At 40.6% G+C, this 25,997-nt stretch overlaps 1 protein-coding gene across 10 annotated transcripts in view; it reads left to right on the forward strand.

Annotated features, from left to right (window-relative positions):
- CHD9 (chromodomain helicase DNA binding protein 9) overlaps positions 1-25,997 on the forward strand; it is a 244,937-nt gene that overhangs the window by 37,282 nt on the left and 181,658 nt on the right. For 2 of the 10 annotated variants that reach the window (XM_059999874.1, XM_059999875.1), the window contains exon 1: positions 12,938-13,162. The exons of 3 other annotated variants lie outside the window; for them this stretch is intronic. The gene's annotated coding sequence lies outside the window, so the exon portion shown is untranslated. 5 more of the 10 variants (XM_059999880.1, XM_059999877.1, XM_059999879.1 and 2 more) reach the window with 5 other exon arrangements.

Consider the following 25,997-nt stretch of genomic DNA (forward strand, 5'->3'; position numbering starts at 1 on the left):
GGGGCTGGACTTAACGGATTTTTAGAATGTCCCCTTCCAAGCCCAGGAAGTCTTCAGACATGCATTCAAGGGGTGGAGAAGGGCAGGGCATCCCAAAGCTCACAGAAAGGCTGCTCAACTTTTGTTCTGTTTTTTCATTCGGGACTTCTGCTTTTCTGTGTTTTAGATCTTGAGCTTCTGCCAAAAAAAAAAAATCTTTTTAAAGAAAGAGTTTCCTCATTTTCAAAAAAGTTTCAAAATCATTAAATTAGTTTATCAGTATCAATAATATGTTATTAGTTGAGGTTTGCAAACTCTATGAGGTGTGCAGCTAATCGAAATGATAGGTTTTTTCTCCATTTGTCTACCACTGCTTGTCTGGTTACAGCTGCTGCCAGCTCCCACCTCAGGCATAAATCAAATCAACAAGTGGCCAACAAATAGTTTAGGAAGATCTGACACACGACCCAGTTCAATAGATTGTTTGGGGGGGATTTAAGAAAATCTTTCTTTTGGTGATCAGATGTGTTGTTTTTGTGATACTATATATACCTATAAGATAGAGTCATATTTGCTACTAAATAAGCTTTTCCTGGTTCACATGATTTGGTAAATTATAGCAACTTTTCACAGTGATCTGCAGCTTCCAGGGGCTCTGACACTGGGAGAAATCTGAAAATCACTCGACTGACTTTTAAAAATTAGCTGTAATTTATTGATAATCTAATATGTGCCAGTTTTAGGTATATCATCTCTAAGCTTCAGATTATTTGCACTGCAAAAGAGATATTTTTAATCTCTATTTTACTAATAAATAAAGAAACTAAGTGAGGTTAAACTAGGTGAGGTTAAAGACTTACCTGGACCACATAGGATTCTAACCCATACCTGTCCCAGCATGTTCTCAGCCAGACAACCTCAAAGGTCGCTTCTAACCTTGAGAAGTTAGGAGGCAGGAGTTCTTCTGTTTTAAGCTGTCCTAGGATCAACTGCAAAACTGCTGTCAACTTGCAACTTTCCAGATCCTCTTACCTACTGAAACCCTTGAATTAAGTTTTGTTAACTCATAGTCATTCAAGTTTAGTGCCCTGATCTTTACTTATAAGAGGGTCTCTGAATTTAAATAGTCCCTTGCATAGTCAGGACATCTTCTGTAGGAGATGAAAGAACTTTAGATCAGACTTTTGGGGATGAATAGGTGGATTTATCGTGTTATGTCTGTACTTGGCCAAGCTGAGTTTCTCCTGTTGCAGAAGAAATGGCTTTCCCTGTTGGGTGATCTACATACTGTTCTGGTCTAATGGATTCAGTTTCCCTAGTGGACAACTTTTTTGTTCAACACTTTGCTGGACACATAGTATAACCTAGGTCAGTATTTCTAATGACAGTAACCACTGGATTTATTTACTTATTTATTTGCTTAAAAGTTCACCTACATGGGCTTCCTTGGTGGCGCAGTGGTTAAGAATCTGCCTGCCAATGCAAGGGACATGGGTTTGAGCCCTGGCCTGGGAAGATCCCACATGCCATGGGGCAGCTGAGCCTGTGCGCCACAACTACTGAGCCTGTGCTCTAGAGCCCGCGAGCCACAACTACTGGAGCCCGCACACCTAGAGCCCGTGCTCCGCAACAAGAGAAGCCACCGCAATGAGAAGCCCGTGCATCGCAACGAAGAGTAGCCCCCTCTCGCTGCAACTAGAGAAAGCCCGCGTGCAGCAACAAAGACCCAATGCAGCCAAAAATAAATTAAATAATTTTTTAAAAAAGGAGCTTATAAAAAAATGTTCACCTACAAGACAGTAGACCAGTAATTTTCATTTACACACCGCAACATTTTCGGGAAATAATGTTTGTGAACATTATTAGTAAGAAACAGAAATGTGAGGCAGAGAGCATAGGTGTTCTGATTCTCATTTAACAGGCAAGAAAAATTGCTTATAATTCATTCACTTGGCAAGTGGTAGGGCCTGAATTTCTACTTGTAATCCTGTGTGCTCCATTTTACTAAAGTCATTTGGTTTTTCTAACTGGAGGGGAAACCAATTGACTTTCAGCATGAATCTAGGTTTTGTTAACAGTTCTGATGGTGATTTTGAAAAATAAAGGAAAAATAGTTTATTAATTGCACAGCTTGAGAAAAATATCAATAACCATTGCTTTTCCTTAAAAAAAAAAGTAGAGGTCCCAATTATTCATAAGGTCTTCAAATTTAGAGTTTGCCATAACAAAAAATATGGACAAATGTTTCTGAGCCCACCACTACTTGGTCTCTGTTTCCTGCAAGAAAGAGGATGGAATTTGGACACATCCCTCTGGGAGCATTGTTTTTTATTCACTTTGCACTTGAGTGATTGGTTGATTGCCTCTGACTTCTACAGCTATATGAAGGGGTTTGTTGATGACTTTCTTTTATGAAGGAAGAGAGAAGTGTGCTGGAACTTTCCCCTTTGAGTTTGAGGTTTTGAGAGCAGGTCCTAACAGATGAACCTCAGTTACTTGGGTGCCTTTTCTCTTTCTTTCCTGGGAGGTTAATTTTTCATTTGGTTTGTGCCTAATTCTGCCCCTTTGCGATAGCGAGGCAGGTATTCAGAAGCCACAAGGGTAGTCTGAAGAACACTTTAGGTTGCCCTAGACAGAGGTGACACAGAAACGACTCACCTAGAGGATAAGAACACGGTAGTTGGATAGTTATTCAGTTTCGTGTTACTTAGAGCAGTACTTTCTACCTTGGCTGCACAAGCAATGACACAAAGAGGTTTTAAAACATATTGGTGCCTGAGACTCATCACCCCTAGGTTGGGGCAGGGTCTAAGCAAAGGTAACTTTTAGGTTTCCCAGGTGATTCTAGTATGCAGTTAGCTTTGAGAATCTCTCATCGAGGCTTCCAATATCTTATTCAAAACCAGGTGAGATAACCCCAAATGACAGCAGTTCTTTCTCCCAGGACATTACAGGTATTTTGGGTGAACATTTCATTCAGTGGAAAATACACATTTCTTTTTTTCTCTTTCTTTTTTTTTAAGTGAGAGTTTTTTTTTTAATTTTTATTTTATATTGGAGCACAGTTGATTAACAATGTTGTGTTAGTTTCAGGTGTACAGCAAAGTGATTCAGTTATACATATACATGTATCTATTCTTTTTAAAATTCTTTTCCCATTCTGGTCATTACGGAATATTGAGTAGAGTTCCCTGTGCTATACAGTAGGTCCTAGTTGGTTATCTATTATAAATATAGTGGTGAAAATACACACTTCTTGAGCACCTGTGTTCTAGGTGCCGAGAATACTTCCAGGAACAAGACTGAGCCTGCCTTGGCCTCGAGATGCTTGGTTTCTAGTGGGCGGAGACAAACACACACACACAGGATTGTGGTGTTTACAAGGAAACCACCGGGGTAATTAGGGGTCAATGAAGGCCTCTGTGAGGAGCAGCCATACCTAGAGCCTACGGAAAGGCAGAGGGAATAGAGGGTGAAAAGTTCCCGAGACAAGGAAGAGTGGTATGTTTGAGGAACAGAAAAGACTGCAGTCACTTTTGTTTATCTACAAACAGGAGTGCCAGAGAATGAGCAAGCTCCAGCCTGACATTTCTTACAGTTTCCACAAATCACTCCGTATATTCTTGCCAAATAGTACACACTCTGAAAAGGGAACACAAGGAAAAGTGTCTTCTAGGAGCCAGGGTACTGTGTGCTGGACGAAGACGGCTCCACGGGATTAGCCAAAAATTGCTGACTATGCGAAAAAGTCAGGCAGTCCTCCATGACACTGAGCTAGACCGTGAGAAAAGGGAGAATTCAGTTATGTATTTGATAGCCAGAGGATTTGGCCTAATGCTTCGGTCTTTTATCTTGTTGCTAACCATCACTCAAATACAGCCAATCAGTGAGGCAGAACTGGCCCCGTTTTGGGAGAAATTCAGTTCTCTGATATACTAGTTTTGAGGTCTCTACCCAGCCAGACTTTCTGGAAGGTGAAACGTTTGTCAACTATTTGTAATGTTGGAGAAATCAAATATGTGCCTGTAGGAGACAATTTCTATGAATTTCTTGTTTTAAGAAACATTGACTCAGCTCCTTTCCTGGTTTCCACACAAGACTTCTACTTAAACTGCACAGGGTCTGGGAATTCCCTGGCAGTCCAGTGGTTAGCACTCTGCGCTTTCACTGCTAAGGGCCCAGGTTCAGTCTCTGGTTGGGGAACTAAGATCCCCCAAGCCATGTGGCGTGGCCAAAAAGAAAAAAAAAAGGAATTGTGCAGGGTCACTAACTGCTTACCATCTAATGGTAACCAGAAAGCTACACTGACTTACTTTCAACAAAATTTTCTAAGGCCTCTCTGCTCTTGAATTTAAAAAAAATTTTTTCAGTCATATAACCTGGAATTAATTTTCCTGGTTGGCATGTTGTCACTCTTCCTCTATAAAACAAACCATGGGGTTCAGTGCAGAGAAAACAACTATAATGAATATGCATCCTCAATCAGAATGTCCAGGAATTCCAATAATCTCCACATGCTTTTACGTAAGAGACCGCATGCTGCCCTGATAAAAAAAGAGTGCTTTAAAAGGTGATATTAATAAGAAAGATAGCCCTTCTTAAGAAATCCATATGAGGTAAGAAAAAACTCACTCAGTTATTTAAAAAAAATGCAAGACCATGTAATGGTTAAAGGATTTATTTTATTCCTAACAATAATATACGAGTTTTATAAGCTCTTTCCAAGACAGAATAAGGAGCGTGAAACCTGGCCGATGGGATTATGGAAAGATGGTGACCAAATTATAGTCATGGCTATAACTAACGAGGAAAAACAAATCAAGAAATATTCAGAGGAAACCTGGTGCAATTTTCTCTTTTTTGAAGCTTAAACAAGACAAGATGGGTTTAAATTGCACCAGGATGGATTTCTCCTTGAAATAAGATGCCCATAATGCCTATAAAACAAACCAGTTGATTAGAAAAATACATGTCTACAGTTTCCATTAGTCCTTAGGCTCTGTGGTATAGAGCATACGTGGTTTTTTTAGTATACCAATTACAGTACCTGTAAATGAAAGTTAAGTATTAATAAATTAATAAAAATAATTAATTAGTGGGTATTATTTACTTGACAAAACTTGCCATGAGGCGAAAGGACCATGCTATCTTTTTCATTGTTGGATTCCCAGCACCTAGCACTGTACCTGACACTTCACGGATATTCTTTTTTTTTTTTTCTTTTTTCTTTTTTGGCCATGCACACCGTTTGCGGGACTTAGTTCCCTGACCAGGCATTGAACCCGGACCCCGGCAGTGAAAGCGCTGAGTCCTAACCACTGGACCACCAGGGAATTCCTTTTCAGAGATATTCTTTAATTATTTGTTGAATGAATTAATTTCTTAAATTGCAGCTGCCCATCATGCATTTCATCTCCCCAAACTTGATTTAGATATAACTTCTCCAGGAATGCTTATATTACCCAAAGAGAAGCAGATGAACAAAGAGAGGGAATAAGGTGCTCAGGGATGTCTTATCAAGGAAAACAGCAAAACCTCTTTTTTTTTTTTCTGAAGACCTTTTAAGATTAGGACAAGCAACTTTTGTTTGTTGGTTTGTTTGTTTTGTTTTGTTTTTGGCCGTACCATGCAGCATGTGGGATCTTAGTTCCCTGACTGGAGATCGAATCCGGGCCCTTGGCAGTGAGAGCTCGGAGTCCTAACCACTGGACCGCCAGGGAATTCCCAGGACAAGCAACTGTTTATAAAAGCAAAACAGTGGAAAATTTGAACTGCCAAGTAGGATCATGCTTTGAAGTATATTTCTAGCTAAAAGCAGGGGATAAAATAGATACAACTTAGAGACTCTTAAGATCTGTCCCCGATTAAGTAGGCCTAAGATAAGAGTCTGAAGAATGGCTGCCTGGCTGAACACATCCTTTGGATGTTGTTATCAGCAGCCAGTAGATTTGAAAACAGTGCTGAACATGCTTTTAATTGATCTTTGAGGTGCTCTAAGCTACAACTGAAAGCCTGCCCTTTTTTCTATTTGCTTGAACAAGAGTCTGAAAAGGGAGGCTGAAGAGCTTTCTAATGATATCCTTTACCCTTTCTTCTAAAAAGAACCTATGTTTTCCACTGAGTTAAGGAAATTTCACAACACCCAGGGGCTAAAGTGAAGTTAGTTTTTATTCACTACTGAACCAACTTTCAGATTCTTTTCCTAGAGTGGAGAAGTATCTAAGCTCTTCAAGCTACTATTCGTTATTGCAGAAAGATGGAAATCATGTTATATTCCATAATATAATGGGGCATAAAACATTTAAGTTATGAATGTACATAAAATGTGTAAGAGATTAAAAAAGCATTCCTAAAGTACTTACCTTTGGTCTGTGAAACAACATTTTCTTTAGTGCCTCAACCTGTGAATGAATGTCAATAAAGATGAATGAGAAGATATTTTGTCCAAACACATTTGTTCAGTATTTATTATTATTATTATTTTAATATATTTATTTATATTTGGCTGGGTTGAGTCTTCGTTGCTGTGTGCAGGCTTTCTCTAGTTGCGGCAAGCGGGGGCTACTCTTCGTTGTGGTGCACAGGCTTCTCATTGTGATGGCTTCTCTTTGTTGGGGAGCACGGGCTCTAGGCACACGGGCTTCAGTAGTTGTGGAACAGGGGCTCAGTAGTTGTGGCTCTCGGGCTCTAGAGTGCAGGCTCAGTAGTTGTGGCACATGGGTTATTTGCTCCGCGGCACGTAGGATCATCGCAGACCAGGGATTGAACCCGTGTCCCCTGCATTGGCAGGCAGATTCTTAACTGTGCCACCAGGGAAGTCCCCAGTTTTTATTATTAATAATTTAATATTATTTATATGAAAATAATAATCCCTTCTTCTGTAGCCAACACAGCTCCCAGTCTGGTACACATACATGGTGAGGGTAAGGTAAATTATACCAAAGTCACAAAACTGGTGAGCCCAATGTGAGAAATAACAGTGCCACTCCAACAGTCTTCAGGTTAAAAAAATTATTTGCTGCTGAATTAATATAAATATAATTAAAATATATGTGTTCCTTTTGTCTCAACATGTGTTCCTATATGTATGTGTGTGTATATATACACATATATACCTAATATATGGATTTAATGAATGTAATACTATAAAAAGAAGTTGCTGGCTATGCATTACTTTTTAAAAAACAGCTTTATTGCAATAGTATTTACTTAGCATAAAATTCATACTTCAGTGGTATTTAGTATATCCACAGAGTTGTACAAACATCACCACAATCTAATTTTAGAACATTTTCATTACCCCTCCATAAGTACCTATTATCAATCACTCTCCATTCTTCGTCCCCTTCCCTCCTACCCAGTCCTAGGCACCCACTAATCCACTTTCTGTCTCTCTAGATTTGCTTATTCTGGACATTTCACATAAATGGAATCATATATATGGCCTTTTGTATCTGGCTTTTATCATTCTACATAATGTTTTCAGGGTTATTCCATGTTGTAGCATGTAGCAGTACTCAATCCTTTTTTTAAAAATTATTTATTTATTTAGGCTGTGCTGAGTCTCAGTTGCGGCACGTGGGATCTTCGTTGTAGCACGCAGGATCTTTAGTTGTGGCATGCGGACTCTTAAGTTACAGCATGCCTGCAGGATCTAGTTCCCCCACCAAGGATCGAACCCAGGCCTCCTGCATTGGGAGCACGAAGTCTTACCCACTGGACCGTCAGGGAAGTCCCCTCAATCCTTTTTATGGCTGAATAATTTTCCTTTGTATGGATATAACACTTTTGTTCATCCATTTGTCAGTTGATGGATATTTGGGTTGTTTCCACTTTGGGGCTATTATGAATAATGCTGCTATGAACATTTATGTGTAAGTTATCGTGTGGACATATGTTTTCATTTCTTTGGGGTTTCTGGGTCATGTAATAACTATGTTTAACTTTTTGAAGAACTGTTTACCAAAGTGGCTGCGCCATTTTACATTCCCACCAGCAAAGTATGAGGGTTCTAACTTCTCCATGTCCTCATCAACACTTGTTACTGCCTGTCTTTTTTATTATAGCCGTCCTAATCGATGTGAAGTGGTATTTCATTGTGGTTTTGATTTGCATTTCTTTAATAACTAATGATTATTAGAGTGTATTTTATTGTGTGCATATTGACCATTGTATATCTTCACTGGAGAAATGTCTATTTAAAACTACTTTGCCCATTTTAAAATTGGATTTTTAAAAAAATGTTGAGTTGTAAGAGCTCTTTATACATCTGGATACTATACCCTTATCAGATGTATGATTTGAAAATATTTTCTGTCATTCTGTAGGTGTTTTTCTTTGAACTTTCTTAATGGTGTTCTTTGAAGCACAAAGGTTTTCTATTTTGATATTCAATTTATTTTTTTCTTTAGTTGCTTGTGCAAAAGTTTTTAATTTTAATGAAGTCCAATTTATATTTTCTTTTGTTGCTTATGCTTTTGGTATCATATATAAGAAACCATTGCCTAACCCAAGTTCCTGAAGATTTACTCCTATGTTTTCTTCTTAGACTCTTATAGTTTTACCTCTTACATTTAGCTCTATCATCCCTTTTCATTTATGTTTTGTATTTGGTGTGAGGTAGGGATCCAACTTCATTCTCTAGCGTTTGAATATAGTTTTCTTTCTCGATTTAAATATCTTGGCACCCTTGTTGAAAATCAATTGACTATAAATGTAAAGGTTTATTTCTGGACTCTCAGTTCTATTCCATTGATCTATGTGTATATTTTTGTGCTAGTACCACACTGTCCAATTACTGTAGTGTTGTAGTAAGTTTTGAAATCAGGAAGTGTGAGTCTTCCAACTTTCTTCTTTTTCAAGGTTGTTTTGACTATTCTGTGGGCATCACTTCTGTAGGTCTCACTGAAGTAGGGTCTAATCCTTAGTTTTGCAGTTTTAGGATCTTGATTGTATCAGTTTTTCCCCAAAGTGAACAGTACCAGAGCATTGGTTCATACCCCTCAAACTTGCAAGAAAATGCCAAGTTTGATATACCATATACATTTTGAGATAGTCCTTTTTTGGTAACCTCAACCAAAATGCCTATACAGGGAACTCCCCCTTACAAGGTGCCAAATTAGTTGATAAAAGTTTGCTTGATAAACATGGAATTGGAAACTAAGGCTGAGGGAGGAATATAGTGTAATGGTTAAGAGTTACAGGCTTTAGGGCCAATCAGTTCTAAGTTTGAATCCTATCTCTGCCACTCAATGATTGTGTAACCAGGGCAAGATTTTGAACCCTCTCCATCTGTAAAATGGGGAAAATAATCCCTTTCTCATAGAGTCGCTGTGAAGGTAAATTAAAATAACAAATATGCAATACTATAACAAAGTTGGAAGTTGCTGGCTTCCTTGGCTAAACTCTTATAAACCCTTACACAGTACTTGGGACTAGTTAGATTTCAGTAAATGTACCTATTGGAGACACTTGTAGAATGCTTCATTCGGGTTGTGAAGAAAGGCTCTCTGACATAGCACAGGCTTCCTAGTGACCTGAAACATCGTGTCTACAGATATGGGGGTCTTTTTGGTTTGAAAGACTTTGGGTAGGAATGGACCCAATTTTACTCTAGAGTGGAATAGAGGATCCTGGAGAGAGCATTGCCTAGTTCTGGACATTCCATTGCCTGATGGAACTAGTAGGCCAGTGTTGCTAGATTTTGATGTTGATGATATTGATTCTTATTAATTTAAATTGCAAAGAGTAGTGTTTACTGATGTAGCCTCTAAATTCCGGGATTTAGAGCCATCCTTTGCAATGGTTTTTCCAGAGTGCACATATCCAGAAACCTCAGTTACCAAGAATACTACTAAGGGGCTTCCTTGGTGGTGCAGTGGTTGAGAGTCTGCCTGCTGATGCAGGGGACACGGGTTTGTGCCCCGGTCCGGGAAGATCCCACATACTGCGGAGCGGCTGGGCCCGTGAGCCATGGCCACTGAGCCTGCGCTCCGCAACGGGAGAGGCCACAACAGTGAGAGGCCCACATACTGCAAAAAAAAAAAAAAAAAAAAAAAAATACTACTACTAAGATTTCAGAAGTAAGCAAAAACTCGTCATTGAGCAAAATAGATGTCAAAAACCCTCACGTGCTTGGGGACTTCCCTGGTAGTCCAGGGAAGTCCCCAATACTCTGCGCTTCAAATACAGGGGGCCCAGGTTTGATCCCTGGTCAGGGAACTGTATCCCGCATGCCCCAAATAAAGATCCCACATGTTGCAACGAAGATCCTTAATGCAGCAAAGAAGATCTCGCATGGCACAACTAAGACTGGTGCAGTCAAATAAGTAAATAAATAAATATTTTTAAAAACGAAAAAAACGGGCTTCCCTGGTGGTGCAGTGGTTAAGAATCTGCCTGCCAATGCAGGGGACACGGGTTCGAGCCCTGGTATGGGAAGATCCCACATGCTGCGGAGCAACTAAGCCCGTGCGCCACAACTACTGAGCCTGTGTGCCACAACTACTGAGCCCACACGCCTAGAGCCCGTGCTCTGCGACAAGAGAAACCACTGCAATGAGAAGCCCGCACACCACAATGAAGAGTAGCCCCTGCTCGCAGCAACTAGAGAAAGCCCGTGTGCAGCAACAAAGACCCAACGCAGCCAAAATTAATTAATTAAAAACAAAAAACCAAAAAACCTCATGTGCTTAACTCACAGGAGAACCCCACAGAAAATCTTTACTCAAATCTTGAAAGTCTAAACTAATAGAAGTTTATCTGTGTCTAGGTTCATAGTACAATAGAAGCATTAAAAACAAAACAAAAAAACAACGAAAGAAGGTTGTTAGGTAGGACAATGGAGAAGTGTCAGCCCAGGAGTGATAAAGGAGACAAAAAAACCCGAAAACAAACAAACAAAAAAAAACAGATGTAAATTTAATCATAAAAACAGCATTCTAGAGGTCATTATTATAGGGACAAATCTACATAATTTTGAGGGCATTCATTGGTCATAATAAACTGCAATAGTGTTGATAATGATGCTCCTTAATCACCAAACTTTATTTTTTCAAAGGGCTGTATTCAAGAAAACGTGAGTTTTCTTTGGGAGAAAAGTTCTGTCAAGTAGGTAAAGTTGATAAATGAGATGTTACTGGCCTTAGATTTGACTCAACAGGTTGGATTTGCAAACTAAAGTGGTATTCAAGTAAGTAGTGTAGCGAGCTCAGAGATGAACTGTTTCCGTGCATTCTTATCCTAGTGTGTGGTTGTTGTTAAGTATCCTTGAGGGGAATCGAAACTGTAATTGTAACTTCTCTCTCAGCAGGGTTTTCTCCTAACCCTTTCAGTATCTCAGCTAAATAGAGTTGTGTTGCTCTACTCTGGAGAGCCTTCACGCGGAATATGAAGAATGAAATTACTTGGCAACTAGCACTCTGTATACCGCGGCCATTCCATTCTGGTGAGGCATAAACAAGCACAGTGACATTGCTCTATGCTTCTTTGTGAAGACAGAAAGTCAAGAGATTTCTGTCAACTGTAAAGTGAATGTTAGATATCACCCTCCTAGGATTTGAAACGGTAAACAGTTCCGAACAAACATCAGGGAGGCTGGCTGAAGTTCTAACGTTCCATTATTTTGTCTTCTCTCGTTCTAATATGGATGCTTAAGTTTTAGTCAGGTATTAAAGCCAGCTCAGGGCCTGAAACAGAGACCGGTAGAATTTTAGAATCGGAAGGCTTTTAGAAAAATGTGTCCAGCCTCTTCATTTCACAGAAGGGAAAACCGAGGCCTTGGGACACGTTATGATTTAATGTAGGTCACTCAGTTAATTAGTGACAGAGCGAGAGGGAACCCAGGTTTCCCCACGCCTTCTTAGGCCGCGGTTTTCTATACGCCCCCTACTTCTGGCCCAACGTCACCTTCTACCCCGCCCTTCTTTTTTGGCGGGGGCGGGGGGTCTTTCTTTCCCTTCATAGCTGTTTAATTTAGAACGTGGGCCTGACCATGGAGATGACTAGGTGTGTCAGCCCCAGCTCTCTACCACTCGAGGTGCGTACTCTCTCTAGATTAGGGCTTGGTGCTGGATCTCTCCTCAGCCTGGTGCCTTTTCCGCGGCAGGTGCTTAGCACCTGGACTGAATCGCTGCATCATCGCGGCGGCACTCTCCTTGCTCCCGATTTTAAAGCACAGGCGTGTGCCACCGCAGTCTCAGAGCGAAGTGAGAACCAGGGTCCAAGACTACGGCCGTGTCAAGAGGGAGGCTCTAGAAACTCTCGCGGTTCCTCGGCGGCCCCGGGCCCAGCGTGTGAGTGACCTCGGCGCCGACCCCGCCACCGGTCAGCTCGCGGCTAGGGCGTGCCTGCCGGGCCTGACGTGGCGGCCGGGCCGCGGGGAGGGGAGAGGCCGCCGCGAGGGCGCGGCCTGACGTGGCGGCCGCGGCGGGGCGGCGACGGGAGCCCGGGCCACTGCACTGCCCCGCGCTCCGGCCAGAGGGCGCCCGGCCCCAACACTTCCCCGCCCCGAGGCCGCCCAGGGCTCTCGGAGTAACCGCACCGGCGATTGGGTCGGCGGCGCGCGGGGCCATGTTGGAGCCGGGCGGCGACCCCGCCTCCCGCCGCCCTCCGCCCCAGGTCAGGCCGGGCCGTGAGGGAAGGGGAGCGGCAGAGAGGATCCTCCCTCCTCGGTCGCCCGACGCGGCGGGAGCAGCGGCGGGAGCTGCCGCCGTCTCCACCGCCCCTCCGAGCCCGGGCCAATCAGCGGCGCGGGCACAAGTATGCAAATGACGCGCCGGTGCTGCCGGAGTGCCGCTCGCAGGGGCTGGTGGGGTCGCGCTGGGGGAGTGAACTGGGCCAATCAGGCGGGTGCGTGGCGGCGCGGGGGAGGCGGTGCCCCTTCACTCCTCCCTCCTCTCCCTCCCGGCCCCGCGCTGACAGGGGGGCCTGGCCGCGCCGCCGGTAAGTGCCGCAGCTGCCTGTCGCTGCCACCCGCCGCCCCAGGCGTGGGGAGGAAGCCTGGGGCCGCCGCAGGGCAGTGGCCGCTGCTCAACTGGTGGGGAGAGGCGGGGGCGGGTTCTGTCAGCCGGGTGGTCGCCTGAGGCCGCCCCCGCCCGGCCAGCCGCGCGTGTCAGTCTCGGTCGAAGCGGGGGGCGCAGGGGGCGCCTCAGTCATGGCGAAGCCCGAGAACCCGTGAGCGGCGGTGAGTACGTGCCGCCGCCGCTCCGCCGAGGTGGGGGGGTCGGGGCAGGCCGGGCCGCGTTGCAGCCGCCGAGGTGAGGGGCTGGCCCCCGGGGGCGGGCGGGCGAGAGCGCGGGGAGGCCGGGGAGGGGCCGCTGCCCGCACGTGCGGCCCAGCCCGCCCGCGGCCAGCCCCGCTCCTGTCATGGCTGCGGGCTGCTGCCCCCGCCCCCCAGCACGCAGACCCCGGGGTCCGGACCCGGCCGCAGCGCCTGTTGCGTCGGATGGAGGTGAGGGCAGGGCGGGCCGGGCGTGGGTAGGCAGGGCCTCCCTTCCCTGCCCCGTGTGAGGTCGGGGCCTCCCCGTCCGCTCGCTTCCCTCCCGAGGGTCGGGCTTCCCTCCATCCTGCAGCCTCTTCCCCCGCCCGCCTGCTTTCTCGCCTCCGTGACTCATGACAAGGCGTCCCGCGCGAGTGCTGGGTGCCCTCGAGCCCTGGACGCCCTCGGCGCTTTTCCTGGCCTAGGCGTCCGGGTTACGACCGCGCTGCCTCTCTGTTATCCTCCGTCCCGAGGGCCTCTCCATGTCTGCAGCAGGGCCCGGACCCCGGACCCCACCAGCCCCTGTGTGTGTCGGGCCTTCGCCGCGACTGCTGCTTTCTTGGGATCTGGGTGTGGGACGTGATGGGTGGTTCCAGGGCTCTCTTCGCGGACATGCATCCCAAAGCCAAGCGCGACCCAGAAAGCCTGGGTGTCTGACTGGCCTGTCGCAGTCGCCAGCTCAGAGTGGTTTCTGTTTGTTCCTTTTTTGGTTTTGTTTTGCTTTTTTCTGGTTTTGTTTTGTTTTTAAGGAAAATAAAACTTTTCAGAACAAAGTAGACAAGAACTTGTTTTTTTAATGGTGATATTTACAGTGTTACTTTCTTGGAAGACTGGGATTTGACGCTTTTGTGACTTTTATCAGTTTATGTGAAATACTCATAAGTACCTCAGAGTCCCCGCCCCCCGTTAAATAAAGTTTATTTTCCTTAATGCAGTCATTATCGCAGTTTAATTTCTCAGTTTTGCATTCCACTTTTCAGCGTTTCGTTTTCTCTGATTTCAGTCTCACCACTTTTACTTAAGTAGCTATGATCTTGAAAAGGAAAGAGGGCTTGTTTTGTAATGTTACTCTATCTAAACTCTGTATAATTGTACAGGTACTTAGAACCATTAGGTCTACAAACACTTGAATATACAGAAGGTGAACTTAAGGGGGGATTCCACTTTACAGAGGGAGGGTTGTGCTGTGTTTGTTTTTGGTGTTTTTGTTTTTGCAAAAGGATGAACATAGTGTTTCTTTTCTGCTTGATTTACAGTACTTGAATTTAAATGTGACTTTTTGCTAATAGGTAGCACAGAGCCTTCCATATGATTGATATTTGATAAATATTTACTAAATGAAAAATATCTATTGCTCCAAGCAAGTAAAACCATGTATCTTCCAAGACTTTTCTGTTTATGCTTCCATTGCCTTAGCACTTCACATTAAATCGTTGTAGTGTACTACAACGTATTGGCAGGTCTCACTCCTTGGGGAATTTCCTATAAAATGCAGATCATATAATATAGACATAAAATGATCTGAGAAAAAGCAAAGTAGTTGCCTCCCAGTTTTGCTTCTGGTATCTCTGTCATCCTTGAACGGTTTTAGGAGAGTGAGGGTAATTGAGAGTTAAAAAACAAAAACGTTGTGATTGATTAACTAGGAGAAGATGATGTCCTAAGGACATAGGAAATAGCGTTAGGAAGAAAACATTGTGCTGGAGTAACCAGTAAAGCCTTCTTGACTTGGAAGGAGTGCTGATTAGAGAGAATCAGGACTTTGTCACTTCACTAGCAATATAGATGTAGTCAAATTTCTTAAATTCTGTGAACCTTAGTGTGCTCCAGTTTGACAATTCTGTGATTCTAAGTATCCTGAGATCCTCCTCTGAAATGCAAAAATTATGCTTGGATTTAAGTGTTAGAAAAAGCAGAGGTTTTGAAAGAAATAGTGGTATATTGGTATTTCAGGTAAGTTGGCCTTAACCGGAAAACATTTTTAGAATAACCTCAAGTAGGCAAGCATGAATAAAGATAAGCAGTGTTGTCAATGGAAAAAGCCCATGAGAAGATAAGATTAATGAAATCATAACATTTTCAATTTGGAAGTATCTCTAGAAACTTTTAACTGCAAACCCCTTATCTAATATAACTGAATGCCTTCCATAAGGCATTGAACTAGACCTTGATAATTTACCTATGGAAACAAGATAGAACTGAAGGAGGGGCTTGTGTAAATTTAGGAGGCAGGAACTGAAGTAACATTACAGATTTAGAAGTAAAATCTTTTGAAGCTTCTACCAATAGTAAAATTAAAATGTTGGTACATATGAATATTTTAGATTTTCTGAAGAGTTAGATCATTGAAATAAATGTAGAACAAGAAAAAGTCAACTACTTCGACAGAAAAGAAAAAAATGAAGTTCTAGAGAGATCAAAGGCTATAAAGGAAAAATAAATATGATTGAAATAGTAGATCTACTGGGGAAATTTCATCAGGTATCAGTGTAGTGAATAAAGAACACAGTGATAAGAATATGGAAACTTGAGGTAGTTGGTCAGAGTGAAAATGAGTTATGAAAACTAATTATGAGAGTGTGTTGTCATAAATGTTTGAAAAACTTTAAAAGCCAAAGATTAGAATTAGAAGGGATTTATGGAGACTGAGGTAGAATGATTTTATTGTAACCTTTCAAATGTTTTGTAGATGTTGTGGTCTTAACGTGATTAACATGTTTTAACAAAATACAGATTTCTTACATGATGAGAGATTTAGTTTTTTTACACTTATCTACTTTGTAAATATAAGTTGCCACATTCCAGTTCTATAATTGTCTTCTAACACTTTGTGTCTCTTAATTCCTTATTTGGGCTTCACTCCCCATACATTCTACCTCTCCAAATTTTACCAGTCTGAATACTCAGGTCAAATTCCACCTTGTGAATAAAATCATCTCTCATCATTGTAGCCCTTAAGGATTTCTCCTTCCCATGAAATCATACCATTATTTGTCTCACCTATTAGACATCGAGTACAATTTCCTGGCATTCCTCCTATTGTATTGCCTTTGAGTTTGCAGGAACACCTTTTGCTCCTCTCTTTTGGTAACAGTTGGAAAGTTGATCACGTGACGATGGGAGACCCAGAGGAGGGGAAGCCACTTAGAGCTGTAATTTGTTTCCTGGATTCTAGGTCATGCACATCCATTCATTCATCCACTAAGTAGATTTATTAAGTGATCCTTTTACTTATTAATTTATTATATGTAGTGTAATCCTTGCCTTTGTAGAATCTACAGCATAATAGTGGAAAGACATAATGAACAAGCAAATAAATGTAAAATTACAATTTGGGGTGAATTCAGTAAGGGAAAAGAGTGCTATGAGAGAAAAATGGGGAGGGTTTTAGTTTGTACGGTCAGAGAAGGCCTCTCAGGTGGTGATATTTAAGTCAAGACATAAAGAATAAGAAACCAGGCAGGAAAAGAGTTTCCTAGAATGGAAAAAATACGTATGAAGGCAGGAGAGAGATTAATATGTTGGAAGGAATGAAAGAAGTTCAGGGTGGCAAGAGGATAATAATGGAGGGAAACCGTGCAAGATGAAATGAGAGAGGCAGAGAGCAGATCATGCGGGGCCATGCAGGGCCTTGAAGGACATGTTAAAGACTTCTGGGTTTTACTAAGGACATTGCAGTCATTGAAGATTTTGAAGCAGAGGAGTAATATACTTTAAATTTTTCTTTCTTTCTTTTTTTTTTTTTTTTTTGCGTTACTTGGGCCTCTCACTGTTGTGGCTTCTCCCGTTGCGGAGCACAGGCTCCGGACGCGCAGGCTCAGCGGCCATGGCTCACGGGCCCAGCCGCTCCGCGGCATGTGGGATCTTCCCAGACCGGGGCACGAACCCGTGTCCCCTGCATTGGCAGGCGGACTCTCAACCACTGCGCCACCAGGGAAGCCCTACTTTAAATTTTTAAAACATCACTTTGGCTGAAAATGGATTGGAGAAGGGCAAGGGTAAAAGCAAAGACATTGTGCTAGTACAGTTGTTGAGGTAAGACATGATGATAACTGGAACTAGGGTAGCAGCTGTAGAGGTGAAGGAATGGAAAAGGATATATGTGTATATGTATATATAAAATTTGATTTGATAGAGACAGGAGATGGGAATGGTGGCGCAGTTGACAACTGCATGATGAATTGGATGTAAATGAAAGCTGTCAAAAATGACCTCCATGGACTTCGGCGCAGTGGTTAAGAATCCGTCCGCCTGCCAATGCAGGGAACACGGGTTCGAGCCCTGGTCCGGGAAGATCTCACATGCTGCGGAGCAACTAAACCTGTGCGCCACAACTTCCGAGCCTGCGCTCTAGAGTGCGCGAGCCACAACTACTGAGCCCACGTGCCTAGAGCCCGTGCTCCGCAACAAGAGAAGCCACCGCAATTAGAAGCCTGTGCACCAGGACAAAGAGTAGCCCCTGCTTGCTGCAACTAGAGAAAGCCTGCGCGCAGCAACGAAGACCCAACGCAGCCAAAATAAAATATAAGTAAATTAATTAAAAAAAAATGATCTCCACGTTCCTGGCTTGAGGAATTAGGTAGATGATGGTGAGATGTACTGAGAAGAAGATAGGGGGAGAAAAAGGATTGGTGAGAAATCAAGGTTTGAACAGTATCCATAGACAAGTGCTTCAGAAGGTGAGGACTGGTTTTATCTGAGTGCTGACTCTCAGTGAGGATAGCTTTAGCTATGTGTGTGACAGCACACTAAGACATATTCATAGTATGTGTTTTTAGCATTTTTTTCTATTTAAAAAAAATTTATTTATTTATTTTTGGCTGCCTTGGGTCTTAGTTGCTGTGCGCAGGCTTGCTCTAGTTGCAGGGAGCGGGGGCTACTCTTTGTTGTGGTGCCCGGGCTTCTCATTGCGGTGGCTTCTCTTGTTGCGCAGCACAGGCTCTAGGCACGCGGGCTTCAGTAGTTGTGGCTCGCGCATTCTAGAGCACAGGCTCAGTAGTGTGGCTCACGGGCTCTAGAGTGCAGGCTCGGTAGTTGTGGCACGCGGGTTTGGTTGCTCCGCGGCATGTGGGATCTTCCCCGACCAGGGCTCGAGCCTGTGTCCCCTGCATTGGCAGGCGGATTCTTAACCACTGTGCCACCAGGAAAGTCCCCATAGAATGCGTTTTGAGACAAAAGACTGGGCTTCCTATTTATGTTAGAAAAGTTGGTAACTGAAATGATCTTACTTTTTAACAATGTACTTCAATTTTTGAAAGTTTATTTGTGAATATCTTAATATAGATTATATTAAATATGAAGGTTTGAGGAAAAAAGAACTAGAACGTAGTATTAGATGGGTTTATGTATTACTTGGGTGATGGTGCGGAATAGAAAAGTCTTGTTTTTTTGATATTCTCAGGAAATTAACAATCTGAAAGTTATTAGCTTGTAGGCAGTCTGATATTAAATGTATCATTTTAAATGAGGCTTCGGGTACTTATGAGTAAAAATTATAGCTTCTGTCATTAGTAGCTATTATTTATCAAATAGCTGTAGATATTGATGTTTCTGTTGTAATTTGACATAATTAAATGTAGTTAGCTAAATGAATATCTAAGGGTTTTTTGTGTGTTTTTTTTGGTTATGCTTTAGAACTTTTTTAACCAGTAATTTTAGACACTGTTATTGCTACAAACAGACATGGTTTGAAATTTGGGGGGAAAGAAAGATTATCTTTTTTGACCATTGGTTATTTCAGTTTAGTTTACCTGAGTAAGCAGCAGCCCTGTAAAGCATATTAAATTTTATCCTAGAGGAATTCCTGGCAGTCCAGTGGTTAGGATTCCATGTTTTCACTGCCAAAGGCCTGGGTTCAGTCCCTGGTTGGGGAACTAAGATCCCACAAGCCATGTGGCCAAAAAAAAACAAACGAATATTGGAAATCAGTGGTTATTCTTCTGAAAGAAACCTGCTAATATATCTTGTTAGTTCTTTTATAAGAGGGAAAAAATGGTGAGGACAATGATTAAGTTTCATATATTTTGCATAAAATTTGTTTTATCTTAAAATTTTGTGCTTTACTACAGTTTGAGTAAATTAAAATTTTTTTTCCCATGGAATTAGCTGACTTGAATTCAATGTATTTCTCTCTATATTTTCTTAGTTATCTTTGAAAGAGTTGCAGTAATTTTATGGGGGCAGAAACTAAAGTACAGGAGGTTAACAAGAAAATGGGTATTTGGAAAATGGAGGCAGTGGATAATTTATTTTCAATATTTGTCTTTGAATAGGATAGAAACAAGATGATTTCATTTGTACATTTACATTTTTGAGGTAGGAGAGATCTGATGCCTAAAGTTAGAAGGAAAGCAGGTAATTGCAGGGGGTGATTAAAGATCCTCGAGAGAGGTGGAATGTATGGGTGTAAGTCTCTTTGAAAGGCTAGATGGAATGGTAGGTATTAAGAGGTGAAAGATTTATCTTTGGGGAAGAGTCATGCTTCCTCTTCTGAAAATAGTATTTATAGAAGAAAAAAGGGATAGATGCAAAGACAGATACATGGCTTCTGTAAAGATGATTGGTGACTTTCAACTGGAAAACCTCAGAAGTGTAAGAGGCAAAATTGTTTTGGGGTGAGAATGTGGAACTTAGGATTGAAGAATTGAGGAGAGAAGACAAATAACTGCAAAGAGATAGCCTAGAAGCGTAGGAAAATGAATTTAAACATTAAACAAAAGCAAGGACCACATTGAAGGTAAAGGTTTGGTTCCAGGCAAATAGTAAATATTATAAATATTACAGATATTCAGAAACATTGAATTGGACTGAGGCAAGGAGGTAAAATTACAGTGGTGATGTTAATAAACTGTGGTGGGTTGAGTGAGTGAAAAAGAACACAAGGGTTTTGAAGGTGATGAGAGGACAGCATTGGAGATAATTAGTGAAAGAGTCTGAGGAGGTCTAGAAAAGCCTAACAGCCATGGGAAGGTTTGAATGACTATTGGTTGTTGCGAAGTCAGAAAAGAGATGACAGGTATGAGAGGGAAAGCTGCATTTATTAAGCACTTACTATATTTTAGGAACTTTGTATTTTTAAACTCTGCAACAACCTTGCAAGTTAGTGATAATCAACCTGGGTCTCAGTTTTTAGTGTATTTCAAACTTTGGAGAATTCTTCACTTAAATCAGTTTCCTGTTTTTAATGTTAATAGTATACACACACACTCTCTTAATTTGATTATGAGTATGATTTATGTTCAGGACCACTTCAGTTAAACAACTTGACCTGACTCAGTAGCAACTAGGAAACTTATAATCTGTCTTCAATATCAGCTCCAAATTAGTTATTCCCAGTTAGCTTTTACCGAGAGTAGAGATGAGATTGTATTTTTAAAGATTTCCCTTTCTGTGAGATGCAAAGCAAAGCTAAATTAAGTATGAATGCCAACAAAGTAAGTTTCAATAATTGAATTTAGTAAGTGGCGATCTACAGACTGAGATGTTAATATGAGCATCAGTTGAGTGCTATTAGATTAGTGGTTTCAGTTCTTTTAAACCAAGGAATGCTTTGTTTTTAAAAAATCCTACTTGACAGATCAATCTGTAAAGTAAAAGAATGTATAGGGTGAAATCTTTTATAGGGGAAGAAATGGGGGAAGGGGTGGTCTAAAGCCCTTTCTTTCTTTGGCTAAGGATCACCCAACAATCTAGGGAGCACAGTTTGAAAACAGTATTTACGCAGTACTTTATATGGGTTATTTACTACAGTTCTATGAGATCAGTACTATTACAATCCCCATTTTGCAGATGAAGAAACTGAGCTTCAAAATGATGGACTTGCCTAAGATTACATAGCTAACAAGTGATAAAGCTTACCAGTCTCTTTTCAGAGCCCTTACTTTTAACCACTATGCTATAGGTCCCTTGTAGAATAACTTATCAATGAAAGCAAAATTCTTTGAGGGATAACCAGGAATTAAGCTTCAGTTGGATCACTGAGACATTCTGTGTGTGTGTGTGTGTGTGTGTGTGTGTGTGTAGGGTAAATATATATAGCCTAAAATATACTGTTTTAACCATTTTTAAGTGCATTTCAGCGGAGGCATACTTCAAGTCTTAAAAATGGTACATTGTTGCTTCAAAGAATGCTTTTGAATCTCAATTTTTGGCGTTACTATTAAGGATTGAGAGGTTTTGTTTTGTTTTACGTTATGACATTGAATTCTTGAAAACATTTGGGTATTTACTATGTGCCAGGAATTATACTAGTAGATGTTAGGGATAAAGATGAATAAGAACCATTCTCTGCACTCCTCTTGTTTAGTAGGGAAGACAGACAAGTAGACCAAGAATGATAATATAGTGTGTACAGTGTGGAATACAAAAAATGAATGCTTGGGACCTCCCTGGTGGTCCAGTGGTTAAGACTCTGCACTTCCAATGCAGGGGGCACGGGTTCGACCCCTGGTTGGGGAACTAAGGTCCCACATGCCGCATGGCATGGCCAAAAAATAAATTAATGAATGCTTAACCTTTCCAGAGGGCCGGGTTGTGTGTGTGTGTGTGTGTGTGTGTGTGTGTGTGTGTGTGTGTGTACTGGCTTCCTAGAGATGGTAGAACTTGAGTTTAATATCAGAAGCACTAAATAGAGTAACAGGGGTGGTGGGAAGTGATATTATAGGTGAAGAGAACTTCCTGTATGTATTAATGGAGATGTGAGAAAGTTTGATGAATTCAGGCAACATTTCAATATGGTTAAGGCATGGATTACCTGTGGGGGAATCGAAGCAAAAATGGGTAGAGAGGCATTGATATCTTTAGTAAGGGAATAAAATGAGCAAGCATATATATTGGGAGGGCAAAGATGAGTTTTGGCATATTGATGAAATTGCTGGTTAGTATAAATATTTTTTAAACGAGTTGGAAACTAAGTACAATCAGATATAACAGGCTCTTAGTAATTTTTCTGCAAACCAACGTAGAATCTTGATATATGTTCTTAGTTCTATAGGTCAGTGAGAGGGAAATACATATTTGTTGAGCACTTACTATATTTTAGACTTTATTCTTCTGAACTCTGTAACAGCTCTGCAGGGTAGATGGTCAGGTGAGGAAAAAGAATTTAAAAGAACTGCTGAAGGTTATACCGCTTAGAGATGGCAGAATTTGAACTCACGCCTGAGCTTCTTCAACTATGCCATGGCTGATTGGTATTTGCCAGATATTTTTCTTATTGACTAGTGATCTAATTTATTTTATAACTAATCAGCTGGATGGATACCTTATGCAGTTAGATTAATCTGAAACATACCAAGAAAACATAGAACAGACATAAGGATGGGATTTAATAGAGTTCTATACGCAAATGTTAATAGAGATTGGAATACATGACTTGTAAAGCTTCTTATCTCAACTTCTATGATGATTTTGTGTATTGTACATTAATAAAACAACCTAAGTTATCTTAAATTGTCTACTGGGAATAATTTTGAAGGATGTTTTTCTGGATAACTATTACAAATTAGTTTATTTCTCTGTTAAGTTCTAGTTGTTGCTGGTGTTCATGTTGTTATATGTTAAGGTCATACTAGCCTGAAAATTTTTTTAAAATGAGGACAGTGATACTCCTACAAATAGTAGAAGGATAGAACAATCGTAACATAATAATTATTATTTTTTTTTAGAATTTTAGGTATAGAACATTATGGTTGATGTCTTCAAGAGGAAAAAATGTTTATTTTTAAGTTAAAAGGTATTTTTAAAGTTAAATCTCATAAGCTTTTATTTTAGAATATAGAGCCCACTACTTTTTATCTTGCATTTATTCCTTAATGAGGATTTTAATCTTTTTTTCCTGATATCTCTAGTTTGGTTGGGGTAGGTGTTTTGAGAATATGTGAGTAGAAAATAAACCAAGTAGACAGTGTTGAGTTATAAGACACCTTCACAAGCATTCAGTCCAAACCTGTCATTGACAAGGTAACTGGGGGGCCAGACGGTTAAGTATATTGTCACACTTTCAGTTAGTTACAGAGATTAGAATTTTGGTCTCCTGGTAGGGGGAAAACAAATAATACTAATAGGTTTTAGTCTATAATATTGGGTAAGGAAATTTCTCTTTTGGGTCCTTTCAGTCTACTTTGAACATGTCTGTTTAGGCTTATAAGTAACTATCAGGTAAATTAAGGAGAGACACAGTTGATGTTCATATTAAAGAATTAAGTTTCATAGTATAGTATTTTGGTTAGAAGTTTTCTCAGCAGGTTAGGTCTGATAATTGGGTCGCAGTTTGGGATTTGGTATCCAGACGTCTTTTACTCTACTTCCCATAAAATAGCTAAGTATACTACTGAAGGATAGATTCTATAGCATATCATGCTTCTTGTTCAAAAAGAACTTGAAAAATACTGGAAAAAATTTTAATGGGCCATAATATACGTACAATGGAGTGTTTTTCAGCCTTAAAAAGGTAGGAAGTTCTGACATATGCTACAACATGGATGAACCTTGAATATATTATGCTAAGTGAAATAAGCCACTTACACACACAAACACATTGTATAATTCCCCTTAGATGAGGTATCTAATGTAGTCACATTCTTTAGCAACGGCAGAATGGTGGTTGCCAGGGGTTGGGATTGGAGGAAGGAGAATGGGGAGTTGTTTAAATAAATGGGTACAGGATTTCAAATTTGCAAGATGAAAAAATTCTAAAGATTGGTTACACAACAGTCAATATGCTTAAAACTACTGAACTGTACACTTAAAAATGGTTAAGATGGTACATTTTAAGTATATTTTACCACAATTAAAACTTTAAAATATTTTGTGCTTTGGGGACAAAAACACTAATTTGAAAAGATACATGCACCCCTATGTTCACTGCAGCACTATTTATAATAGCCAAGATATGGAAGCAACCCAAGTGCCCATCATTAGATGAACAGATAAAAAAGATGTGGTATATATGGAAGAAAGAATGCAGTCTTGCCGTTTGCAATAACATGCATGGCCCTAGAGGGTATTATGCTAAGTGAAATAAGAGAAAGACAAATACTGTATAATTTTACTTGCATGTGGAATCTGAAAAACAAAACAAGGTCATAACAAAACAGAAACAAGAGTTATAGATACGGAGAACAAACAGGTGGTTGCCAGAGGAAAGAGGGTGGGAGAGGAAAGAAAGAAGTGAGGGAGATTGAGAGGTACAAACTTCCAGTTGCAAAAATAAATGAATCACTGGTATGAAAGGTACAGTTTGGGGAATATAGTTAATAACCAAGTAAAATCTTCGTATGGTGACATCATAACTAGACTTATCATGGTGATCATTTTGAAATGTATAGAAAAAGACTCGTGTAACAGGAACTAAGATAATGTAGGTGAATTACACTTCAAAAACAAACATACAAACAAACTCATAGAAACAGAGGTCAGATTTGTCATTACCGAGGCAGGAGTAGTGGCTGGGGGGAGGGGAATTGGATGAAGGCCATCAAAAGGTACAAGGTAAAGTATAAGATAAACAAGTATTAGGGATGTAGTGTACAACATGATAGAATTAACACTTCTGAATGTTATATATGGAAGTTGTTGAGAGTAAATCCTAACAGTTCACATCACAAAATTTTTTTTTTGTATTTCTTCAATTTTGTATCTATGAAATGATGGATGATCTCTAAACTTATTGTGATAACAGTTTCATGATGTGTGTAAGTCAGATCATTATGCTGTACACTTTCCACTTACACAGTGCTGTATGTCAAGTATATCTCAGTAACACTGGAAGAAAAAAATTAAAAATATTTTTAAATGGGTCATAAGCTTAATGTCCAGATAACCCCTAATGCCATTTTTAAAGAAAGTTTCACGTAAGATTTTTTAAAAGGGCAAAAACAGTTTCTGCCTTACGTAGAATTCCTTCTTTGCCGCCTACCCAAATAGAAAGTTTTGTGTGTATATGACATGAATAAGTATTTTTTTTACTGCTTACTATATGATAAGGATAAATTTCTGACCTCTTAGAACTTACATATTCTGGGTAACATAAGCTTTAAACAAAATAAATATGTAAAGTATATAGGATGTTAGCTAATACTAAGGCAAAAAGTGGGGGGACAGAGATGTGAAGTATTGGAGGAGAACGATGACGTTTTAAATAGGTTGGTCAGGAATGACCTCACCGAGAAAGTTACTTTTGAGAAAAGAATTTATAGGAAATGAGGGAAGAGTGTATTCAGCAAGTGCAAAGGCCCCGAGGTAGGAGCATGCTTGGCTTTGTGTGTGTTTGTGAATATATATATATATATATATAAAAACATAAAATTTGCCATTTTAAACATTATGTATACAATTCAGTGGCATTTCCATTCACAGTGTTGTGTAACCATCACCACTATTTCCAATTTTCTTCATCACACCAAACAGAAACTCTCCTTAAATAGCTCCCCACTTCCCCTCTTACCAGCTCCTGGTAACCTCTAATATTTCTGTTTCTATGAATTTACCTATTCTAGATATTTTGTATAAGAGGAATCATACAACATTTTCCCTTCTGTGTCTGCCTTTTATACTTGGCACAGTGTTTATAAGGTTCATCCCTGTTGTAGCATGTATCAGAATCTTACCCCTTTTTGTGGTTGGATAATATTCTATTTTATGTTTATACCAAATTTTGTTTATCCGTTGATGGCGCTTAGAGTTTTTCAACTTTTGGCTATTGTGAATAATGCTGCTATGAATATTGCTGTATAAATATCTGTTTGAGTCCCTGTTATTA

Source organism: Delphinus delphis, chromosome 20 (assembly GCF_949987515.2).
Source record: "Delphinus delphis chromosome 20, mDelDel1.2, whole genome shotgun sequence".
Classification (NCBI taxonomy): Eukaryota; Metazoa; Chordata; class Mammalia; order Artiodactyla; family Delphinidae; genus Delphinus; species Delphinus delphis.